Source organism: Marmota marmota, unplaced genomic scaffold (assembly GCF_001458135.2).
Source record: "Marmota marmota marmota unplaced genomic scaffold, marMar, whole genome shotgun sequence".
NCBI lineage: Eukaryota > Metazoa > Chordata > Mammalia > Rodentia > Sciuridae > Marmota > Marmota marmota.
This window is the reverse complement of record NW_026000026.1, coordinates 9,063,581-9,075,061: the sequence shown is the minus strand read 5'-3', so window position 1 is coordinate 9,075,061 and position 11,481 is coordinate 9,063,581. Positions and strand designations below refer to the sequence as shown.

The window sequence follows — 11,481 nt, the reverse complement described above, 5'->3', positions numbered from 1 at the left end:
GAGTAAAATTCCACTGTGTATATATATCACATTTTCTTTATGCACTCATCTGTTGAGGGGTACCTGGCCTCGTTCCATGCTTGGTTGTTGTGAATTTCACTGCTGTAAACATTTGTACGTGTATATTCCTATAGAATGTTGATTTTAGATCTTTTGGATAAATACCAAGGAGGAAGACAGCTGAAAGATGAGGTGGTTCCATTTCTAGTCTTAAGGAGTTTCCATACTACTTTCCAAAATGGTTGTACTAATCTGCAGTCCCACCAACAAAGTATAAGTACACCTTTCCCCCCATGTCCTGGCCAGCAATTAGCATCGCTGGTATTCTTGATGATTGCCAACTAATTGGAGTGAGCTAAAATTTCAGTGCAATTTTATTTGCATTTCCCTGACTGCTAAGGATGTTGAACATTTTTTCATACTACTTGTGGGCCATTTGTGTTTCTTCTTTTGAGAAATGTCCATTTATTTATTGATTTGGTTATTTGTTTTTTGTTTTTTTTTTTCATGGTAAGTATTTTGAGTTCTTTACATTCCCTGTTGGAAGAGCAGCTAGCTAGCAAAGATTCTCTCCCATTTTGTAGGCTTTCTACTCATGTTTTTGTTTCCTTTGCTGGGCATAAGCTTTTTAATTTGATGCCATCCCACCTATTGATTCTTGGTTTTATTTCCTAAGCTTTAGGAGCTTTATTAAGGAAGTGGGTGCCTGCCAATATGTTGGAGTATTGACCCTCTGTTTTCTCCTAGCAGCTGCAGTGTTTCTGGTCTAATTATTAGGTCTTGGATTCACTACAAGTTAATTTTAGTGTAGGGTGAAAGGGATCCCAGTTCATTCTTCTACATATGGATATCCAGTTTTCCCAGCACCATTTGCTAAAAAGCCTATCTTCTTTCCAATGTATGTTTCTGGCAGCTTTGTCAAGGATCAGATGACAATCTATGTGGATTTGTCTCTGTGTCTTCTATTCAATTCCAATTAGTCTTCAAGTCTGTTTTTCTGCTGATGCCATGCTGTTTTTGTTAGTATGGTTCCGTAGTATAATCTGAGAGCAGGAATTGTGAGGCCTCCAGCAACACTCCCGTTGCTCAGTATTGCTTTGCCTCTTCTGGGTCTGTTTTGCTTCCATGTGAATTTTAGTACTATTTTTTTTTTTGTAGTTCTGTGAAGAATGCCATTGGTATTTTGATGGGGATTGCATTGAATCTGCAGATTGCTTTTAGTAGTATGGTCATTTTGACAATATTAATTCTGCCTATCCAAGAACCTGGGTGGTCTTTTTCATCTTTTAAGGTCTTCAATTTCTTTCTTCAGTGTTCTATATTTTTTCACTAAAGAGGTCTTTCACTTCCTGAGTTTGATTTATTCTCATGGGTTTTATTATTTGTTTTGTTTTTGTTTTGAGGCCATTGTGAATGGAATCATTTTTCTGATTTCTTTATCAGCAAAATCATTGTTGGAGTATAGGAAAGCTATTGATTTCTGTCCGTTGATCTTGTTGGATTTGTTTATCCAGCTCTAGAAGAGTTTTGTTGAGTTTTTGAGTCTCTTATGTATAGGGTCAAGTCATCAGCATACAGAGATAATTTGTCTTTGTATCCTTTTAATTTCCTTCTCTTGCCTAATTGCTCTGGTTAGAGTTTGAAGAACTGTATTGAATAGGAGTGGTGAGAGAGGACATCCCTGTCTTTTTCTTGGTTTCGGAGGAAATGCTCTCAATTTTTTTCCATTCAGCATGATGTTGGCTTTGGGTTTGTCATACATAACTTGATGATATTGAGCTTAGTTCCTCCTATCCATAGTTTCTTCAGTGATTTTAATATGACTATGTGCTGAATTCTGTTAAAGGCTTTTTCTGCATCTGTTGAGATGATCGTGTCATCTTTGTCCTTAATTCTATTTATGTGATGAATTTCATTTGTTGATTTGCATATTTTGAGTCAACCTTGTCTCCCTGGATGATACCAACTTGATAATGGTGCACAATCTTCTTACATGTTTTTGAATGTAGATTGCTAATCTTTTATTAAGAATTTTTGCTTCTATGCTTATCAGGGATATTGGTCTGTAGTTTTCTTCCCTTGATGTGTTGTTATCTGGTTTTGGTGTCAGAGCGATACTGATTTCATAGAATAAATTTAAGAGTGTTCCCTTCCTTTCAATTTCATGGAATAATTTGAGGAGCATTGGCATTAAAGATCTGGTAGAACTCAGTTGAGACTCCAACTGATCCTGGGCTTTCTTTGTTGGATAACTTTTAATTACTGCTTCAATCTTGTTTGCTTGATATTGGTCTACTTAGGTTTTCTATATCTTGTTGGTTCAGCTTGGGTATGTCATATGTGTCTAGAAATTTGTCAACATTATCTAGGTTTTTTTCAATTTATTGGAATATAAGTTTTCAAAATAGTCCCTAATGCTCTTCTGGATATCAGAAATGTCTACTGTGATATCTCCTTTTTCATCTCTAATGAAAATGGGTCTTCTCTTTTGAATTTTTGTTAGTTTGATTAGTTTTGTTTCTCTTTTCAAAGAACAAACTCTTTGCTGCAATAATCCTTATATTGTCTTTTTATTCTTTATTTCTTCAATTTCAACTCTGATCTGAATTTTTTTCCTGTCTTCTACTGTTTGGAATTAGTTTGTTCCTTTTTTCCCTTGGGCTTTGAGATGCAGCATTAGATTGTTTACTTGAGATCTTTCTTTCTTTTTATTTTTTTCTTTAATGTAGGCACTCAATACTATAAACCATCCTCTTAGAACAATCTTCACAGTGTCCCAGAGATTTTAGTGTATTGTATCACTGTTTCCATTTGATTCTGTGGAATTTTCAATTTCTCCTCTCATTTCTTCTATGATTCATGTTCAATCTTCATGTTTATGTGGTTTCCTGTGTATTTTCTTGCCGTTGATTTAAAAATGCAGAATTCTTCACAAATTTGGGTGTCATCAATACACAGGGGGTGTGCTGATCCTGTTACCACCACTCCAATTTTAGTGCATGTGCTGCTGACGTGAGCACCCCGGCTGTCTGTCCTTGACTGTAGGGGCTGCCCACTGTGAAATGGCAGCTGAGCCCAGGCCACGCCCTCACCACAGCAGAGTGTGGAGGGATAGGAAGCCAGCCATATCCACCCACAGCAGTACTCTAGTGGGAAAGACATGTCCCATAAGGTCCCGAAGAGGTGGCCAAAGCTCTATCAGGGCTGCATACTGGTTCAACTTCTGTCTCTGCCCAATCTTGCTTCCTCTCCTTCTTTCTATAGGTGCTGATCCCAATAAATACCTTGAACCCCCAATTCTGCCCAAAGACCTGCTTCCAAAGACCTCAGCCTGCCCTACAAATTATGGCACAAAGCCCTATTTGTAGACCCATTCTGATCCTAAGGGTGACTATAGCCACTCGCATTCTCGGGACCTAGGAGCTCAGGCCCTGTAAGGCACAGGCGGGTGAGCTCATGTGGGGAAAACAAAAGTCAGGACTGGGAGTCAGAAACCCTCCATGGGACTCCCGCACTGGGCAAGCCAGGTGACCCCAGTGGACTTTTTATGAAAATTGAGACTGAAGTTACTTCACAAGATCAATCAAGACAATGCAAATAAACATCAGAGCACATTTTATGATGTTCATTACTGTCATCCTGACAGGTCCCCTTAGGTCCATTACAGATGAATGGGAATGGTTTATTTGTGGTCTGGGAAAAATGTTCCTCTCTTCCCCAATGTCTCAATTCCCCTCTCTCTAAAGGAAAGCAAATGACATTCTTCTCCAAAAGTGTCCCAAGTCAGCATCCCAAGGCTTGCAGGAAAGCAAGGAACATTGTTATTCTTGAACAGCAGAGCTGTAGCATATAATTAAATCATTAAGAGGCAAATTAACTCCTCCAGCAATACTCTTCTAAGTATTTGTGGGTAAACCCATTAGTGAGGTGCCAGTAAATCCTGAGATTTCTGTGCCTGAGACTAAGCCACTATGGCATCTAAGGCAAGGGGCGGGGTGGGAAGTGTGGTGGGCAGGAGGTTTTGACCTCCTACAGAGATAGGAGGGAGGCGAAAGGTGGAGAATGGATGGAACCTAGGGCCATGTTGTGACTATACTTCGGAAGCCCTTTGAAAGTACAGCTGCCAAGTTTCCCTGACCTGCAGCCATCAATAAATCTATTCTCAGAAAAACCATCGAAGGGCTTTCGGTTTCTCATTCACTGGGTCCTCATCCACTGTCTTCCATTTTACTAAAATCATGAAGCTTGAATGGTTTTTGGAGAGGGCCTGCCTGGGATGATTACTGGGTAAGTAGAACATGTGTCTTCCCATGGGACACTTTGGAGCTATTTATTTGTCAGGGTTTTCAAAATAATGAATATGAAGTTGGCTTCGATTTTGCAGCCAAATATATATTTATGCTATTGACTCAAATTCAGGCTGACCAATCTGCTTGGCTGTCTGTGTCCTTCAATTCATCTAGGCCTGAGTGTTTCCGTCAATATGTTGATCATTTATATGATGGCCCTGCTTAAACCATTTAATAAAATGTAAACAACATGAAAGTGTATTGGAAGTCAACATAACTCATTATTGCCGCTTATACACTCATCAAATCCTAGAGGGGGGTGTCTGACCTGATTGGAGGTTTCCTCCAGAGTCATACAATAATTTTAGCTGTGAAAGGAAATTTTACAGCATGTAAGATTAGACCACACTAATGCAAGGTCAAAAATAATAGAATCAATAGGTAAACTCAATACTGTTAACATTTTGAGAAAATTACTACCAGAAAACAATGTCAACAACAGATTGAAACGGGTCTCCAAAGTCGTCCCATTGATTTCCTCTCACTTTGGAAGCAATCTAACTCTCTCTTTTAAGCAATATAGAATTTTTTTTAGCCTCTTTCTCAGCTCTACTTTAAACATGGAGTATTACCTTTTTTTTTTTTGACTGATGTCAAACATTACATGTGTCAAAAAATGTACATGGTGGTCCATATCTAAGAGAACAGAATAGGAAGAGTTATTTTATCAGGCACAACCTTTAGTGGGCCTTTAATTTAGGGCTCAGTGGATAAATTCAGGAGTTATTTGAATTATAGCAAGGCATCCATGTGCAAATGTAAACAGTGCCATTATTAAATTATCAACTAAATAAAAATCTTATTCTGGAAACACATGGCCTTGGAACTGGTTTTCTTCTGCTGTACCGTCATCAGCTTTGATGTTGGTAGGGCATTTACCGTTTTACAGATCCATGTTCTTTAGCGTTGGTTGGCAGATCAGTTAGTACCATGCAGTAACAATGGAATTAACAACTCCAGCCCACCCCACACTTTTCTGCCCCAGTCTCCCCGTTTTATTCAAAGGCTCCATCAGCTCCCATATCCCCATCACCGCTGACTCATTCAAGCCAAAACTTTAAGAATTGTTATGAATTTTCCCTTCCTCTCTCCCACAGCCTATCCACCAGCAAGTTCTGACAATTTTAACTCCAAATTATACTCTGAATCCACCCACTGAGCTCCATCTCTGGTGATTCACTGCATTAGCTTCTTTCCCAATCTTGTTGTTTACATTTTCTATCCAAGAGGCCATCACTATGACTTTAAAACACAAACCATATTATTCTTATCCTTAAAATTCTTTCATGGGTGCCATTGCATTAATGTAAAGTCCAGACCTCCTCACCATGACCTTGCCTACCACTCCTTTCCCCTCAGTCTCCGTCCCTCACTTTCTGAGCTCCAGTCCTACTTACTGGTCCCCTTTTGACCCCAAACACACCAAGCTCAATAATATTTCAAACACTCTGCCTGGGATATTTCCCTCCCAGCACACCCTCCTCTGAACCTTAGTTTCCTCTCTTTAGCCAGGTCTCTGTTCTTCTAGAAGCGCTTTCTCTGAGCAGGTCGTCATATTTCTATAATGAGGCTGATGTTTACAACCACGACTCCGGAGTGTAAGAGGCAAGGGGAGGGAGAGTGGAGTGTGAAAGTCGTTTGCCCTAACATGTACTCCTTTTGTTCTCAGGCTTCACTCCCATGGAGAGCAGAAATCTCTTAATTTATGAATTAAAAGCATCGATGCTCTTTTCGTCAAGTTTTCTTTGGGGCTACCTTCTGAGCTTCCAGAGGTTTTCTCTAATCTTGGTGTTCCCATCACCTTCCCACATTCATCTGAATTACCAGGGAAAATCAGTTCCTCTTGGTGCCAGGAGGTCATGTCTGACCCTCAAGCTCTGCTTCTAAATCAGTCCCTTCTTCTCGTGGTCTGCAGGCTTTGCCCTCCGTGCTTAGTGAAAGGGCTGCTATGGAGCGTGGCCTTCCTGCTCAGTGGGCCTTCCAGGATGGTGTCCACCAAGATGCTCAACAATTGTGGATCGCACCATCACCTCTGGAAATGAAGTCCTAGTCACCTAAGCTCCCCTCACCTGAGCCCAGTCTTCTAGGTTGATAGCTCACTATCACCTTCTCTATCCCCCTTGTTCAGTAGTTGCTTGATTCCTCTTCATGGAGGGGAACGCAAGGGTCCTATGAGGCTATCGTAACAATCTACAGTGCATTAGTGCCCCAAGCCCATTATTGAGCTTCTCCATGGGACTCACATCCCAGTTATGTTTCAGATCAAATGTTGCAGGTGATATCTAACCTAGAACCAGGATAGTCATGTCAGAATTCCCTGTCTTCCTCTCCTCACTTCATTTCTGGAATCCTTCTTCTGGTCGCCCAGGTCTTTCCCCTTCCTATGTGATTAGAAATGTCTTGCAAGTCATGACCTCACATTTCTCGCACTTTGTGATCTGCCCATCAAGCCTTGGTTTCTGGGATACAAAAGCCTGGTTTGGGTGATACCCAGAATAGCAACACATCCTTGTAGAAGCCCAGCTTTTAAAGCTATCATCTTACTAAATATCTATTTTGAAACTTGAAACTAAGAATTATAATTAAGATAATTAGATTTTAATAAGTGTTGCTTGAGGATTTTAAAATTACTATAATTTTTTTATTTTGAAACCATCTCTAAATTGCAGGAAAGTTGCGCCTATGATTTTTCCCTCTGAACTGTAAGAGCAGGTTGCTGACCTGTTGCTGCAGACACCTTAGTTTATATTTCCTACAAACAAAGATTTCAATCAACCATCAACATCAGGAATCAAATACGAGACAATCCTACTAGCCAATTTTTAAATCCCAATTGTGTTTCTCAAATTGTCCTTTGCAGTAGAAGGATCAAGTTCGGAGTCCCCCACCATATTTTGTTATCTTGCCTTTTCCCTCTCTGGACTGGACCAGCTCCTTGGCCTTTCTTTGACTTGCATGACACTCTGGAAAATCATAAGCCTATCATTTTGTAGACTTTGCCCTTGGTGTTTGTGAGACACTTAAGCATCTTCTGAAGCCGTGAGTAAGAAGACAGACTCACAGGGTCCCATTCTGTCTCTACTGTTCCTGATTGTGTGGTCTTGGGCAATTTACTTAAGCACCCTTTGTATAGGTCTCCTTGTCTGTAGAATGAAAGAAGTAGTCACACTTTCTTTGTGGAGCTGTTAAGACTCTTTGTTCTGCATACTCAAAGCCTGAGTTGTCTGGAAATTGGTGTCCCCTGGCTGTAACCCTTATAAATGACTGATGGTTACGAGGAGTATACATACCCCAGCTCCGTCGCTCCCGACTGGGACAATCTGAGTTGTGGCAACACTCTTAAGCTTCCCCATGGGACACAACCCAAGTTACTCCCCAGGATCACTGGCATTACAGACATGTTTGGCCTGTTTCTCCTCCTGACGTAGTTCCCCGACTCCCCTTCTGATCTTTTCCGGCAGCACTTCCTAAGACATTTTAGGCTGAGCATCCTAATCTATACATCTGAAATCAGAAATATGCTCCAAAATCTGAAATAGTTTGAGTGCTGATATGAGGCTCAAAAAGTTCCAGATTTCAGAGCATTTGGAGTTTTGGGATTAGGGATCCTCAACTGGTTAAGTCAGTGCAAATATTCCAAAATCTGAAACACTTCCTGTCCTAAGCGTTTCAGACTGGGGATACCAGTCCTGTACCTTTACAGAAACTCTCCTTTCAGGATCTGCTTCTGAGAAATACCACCTGAGAAAGTTTCTTCTTTGAAAAGTTGGTTTTCCTGCTGTATGAAGAAGGGATAGCAGATAGGCCAGTTCAGACACTGCCAGGGTTGCCCAGGCAGGAACCACATGGGCAGAGAGGTGAGGGTGCACTGGAGTCTACCTACAGGACTGGCTTCCAGATAGGATTCTGAGAATCAGGGAAAGAAACAAAAATCAAGATCAAATCCAAGACATATGCAAGTCATTTCAACTTCAGAGCAGAACAACACTTCACTCTGGAGAGCTGATATTCTCAGAATCTCAGTTAATGATACTAAACATCATTGGTAACAAGGACTGTAGACACACAATAGAATTTAATCACTGGTACCACAGCTTCACAATGGGAAAGGAAAATGTCCTGAATTTAATAGGTTTCATTTTTCAAAAGTGAATATTTTGCTAGTACAATCTCTCACCACCAATGATGTTCTTGGGTTAGAACTGATTCGAGAGTCTTCTTTTATCTAGAAATGAGTCTCTTGGCTAGTTACATAGATTGGTTAGCTTTGTCCAGCTGAATCAACCCCTGCACCCCTCTTCCTCCTTAATGTCCCATGGTCTTTGGTTGCTTCAGAAAGGCCTTCATTTTCTTTCCATTTCAGCAAACAGTGACGTATAGAGAAAAAAAAAACATTCCACCTGAGTTCCAAACACTAACCCCAGTGCTTTGAGGGGGGTCACCCAACATCAGATCCCTAGGCTTCTAGACCAACCTAATGATTACATTCCACAAATGCACTCCAAGCACCTACCCCTTGCAGGCTCACTGATCTACACTGGGGACACAGAGACGCATCACGCTAGCTCCTGATTTCACAGAGCCTAGAGCAGCACCCAATATCATTCCCATTCCTATCCACAAAGTGTTTTGTAAAATTAGTGGGAATTGCAAGTGTACGTATTACTAGAATTCGTGTGATTTCCGTATCTATAGTTTTTAAAATATTTTTGTCTACTTTCTAATATTATCAATTGCTATTCAAATCCTTTCCTACGAATTCTGAAGATACGACCAAGTATAACTATTGATATCCACAATCCCTATCAAGAACCCTTCAGGCCAAATTCTTTCTAAATGTGGGTATCACTTGGATCTTAGGAAATCTGGTTCAGACATATTGAGTAACAATTACATGGGGAACTGGGGCAGATTCTTCTAAACAATCCCAGTATTTCTGCAGTGAAGCAGGAATGTCCCCACTCAGCAGAACAAATAAAGAATATATACCAGTTTAATTCAATGTTGGTGATCAACTAAATCATAAAAAGAACCAATGTTGGTCTTCACCAGTTTAGGGGGTCTTCATAACAGCATTGAAGAAATTGTGGGCCTTCAGCTCATAATCTTTGAAATAAGTAAGACATGGGTTGGGGCTTGGCAACCAAATTTATCAAAGTTATTCATTACAACTGCATTTGCTATAATGGTATTTGACCTACAAATGACCCAGCTTTATAAATAAACTTAAAGCACCTCCAACTCCATTAATATTTCATTGATCCATAAAATACTCCCAAGTACTTATATCTATCAGCCTCATGGAAAGACCGTATCTGATGTGGAAACCACACAGAAAGAGAAGCAGCATTTCTCTAGATCGTAATTCTTGTGAACATTAATAGTCAGTAGTCAGCTATAATATAATTTTTAAGGCCCCAGGAGGGACCGATGAAAGTTGGCATGACAGAATTGGACCATGCCATATGCTGGGCCAGCTTTTCCCACACTTAGACAGCAATGTCCAGAGCCTTCTGCCTTCAACGTCCAGTGAAGCCAGTGACTTCTACCTGCAGCCCTCCAGGGCTTCCCACGGTACCTAGAAGAAAGGCCAAATTCCTCCCTTGGCCGGCACCATCTGACCTCATCATTCTCCCCTCCTCCTGATGCTCTGACCACCTGGCCTTCGGATTCATCCAGCTCCCACCTGCCTGCTCACCTTGACCCAGCTATTCCTCTGCCTGGAACATTTGGACAGGCCTCACCCCCTCACTGGGGTCCCCCGTCATCATGGTGTCTCAGCTGAAAGGCCATCGGCACACAGGAGACTCCCCTAGGCCACCTTCATCCGGTCACTCCTTATCACACCACCCTTTCTGTCTTCAAATCATTTCACTCTCAGAAGTGATGCTTGAATTTACTTATTTTTTATCGTTTGTTGTCCTTGTATTGCTTCAAATCTGGTCTGGTGACTGACTTATGCCAGGTATTAATTTATAAGGGGACTGAATAATGACGAAGGGAAGTCGATACCATTAAGCAAAGCACCTGTGTAACTCGCAGTTTTCCTCGAGACAAGGGGCGTGTCCTGCAGAGCCGCAGGGAGCTGCACAGGCTAGTCCAAAGCTCAAAAGAGCCAGGGGAAGGCAAGGACCTTTGGCTTTCCTGTGGTTTCCACAGGGAAGGCGAGGCAGGGCAGGGTGACCACGTAGAACTGGCCAGTTGGTGTGGTTCTGGTGGCTCTGGGGCTGGGGCTAGTTGCCTGGTGCCTGGCCCTGGGTTGATGTAGGGAAGAAGAGACAGTAACATGGTATGTGAGAATCAGATAAACAAGAGCATTCTGGAGTGGACCAAAGGGGAAATGCAAATGACTTTGGTGCTCAGTTTGGCCCTAAATTCATGGATGCAAAAGAGAGAAATATAAAATCGAAGAAAGCTCAAAACAATGACATTTTACACCAGATCCAAAAATAAGAATGTTTTAGATAAGATGAAGGTAATTTTTTTCTTATATAGAATAAGCTCAGAAGTAGTAAATTCAGGGCCAATATGATGGCTTCATCATATCATCAGAGAACAAATGGCCCTCTTTCTGCCTTTATCATCCCAACTTGAGACAGGTTCCCATCTTAAGATCACACTGTGTTAGTTTCCTTTTGCTGCTATAACAAATGATCCCTTGCCTCATGGCTTAAATTAACATAGTATTTAATCATTCCATTTTGGAAGTCATAATCCAAAATAAGTTTACAGGGCTAAGAAACAGTCATCAGCAAGACAATGTTCCTTCTTGAGGCTCCAGAGAAAGTCAGTTCCTCTACCTTTTGGCTTCTGCAAGAAGCCCAAAGCCCTTGAACCATGGCCCCTCCCTCCACTTTCACAGAAGTCACTCCAGCCTCTGTTCATGTGGCTGCACCTCTTTTCACCCTTTGACCCACTCATGTCACTCTCTAAGGACCCTGCTGATGACACTCTCCACCTGCATTATCTTCCATCTCAAGATCACAACTCAGCCACAGCTGTGATGTTCCTTCTGCTGTGTGAGGTGGGGATCAGGGTGTGCACATCCTGGGGCACCATGATTCTATCTGAGGTAGCAAGCAGAACTCAGGAATCACACCCAACTGCTCTTCCCATGCATCCCTCTCCTCAT

At 41.4% G+C, this 11,481-nt stretch overlaps 1 non-coding gene across 1 annotated transcript; it reads right to left on the bottom strand.

Moving 5' to 3' along the window:
* Positions 1-2,913: 2,913 nt before the first annotated feature.
* LOC125619212 lies at positions 2,914-3,020 on the bottom strand. Its single transcript, XR_007350715.1, has one exon. It is a non-coding gene; the product is annotated as a U6 spliceosomal RNA (small nuclear RNA).
* Between the last annotated feature and the right edge of the window lie 8,461 nt (positions 3,021-11,481).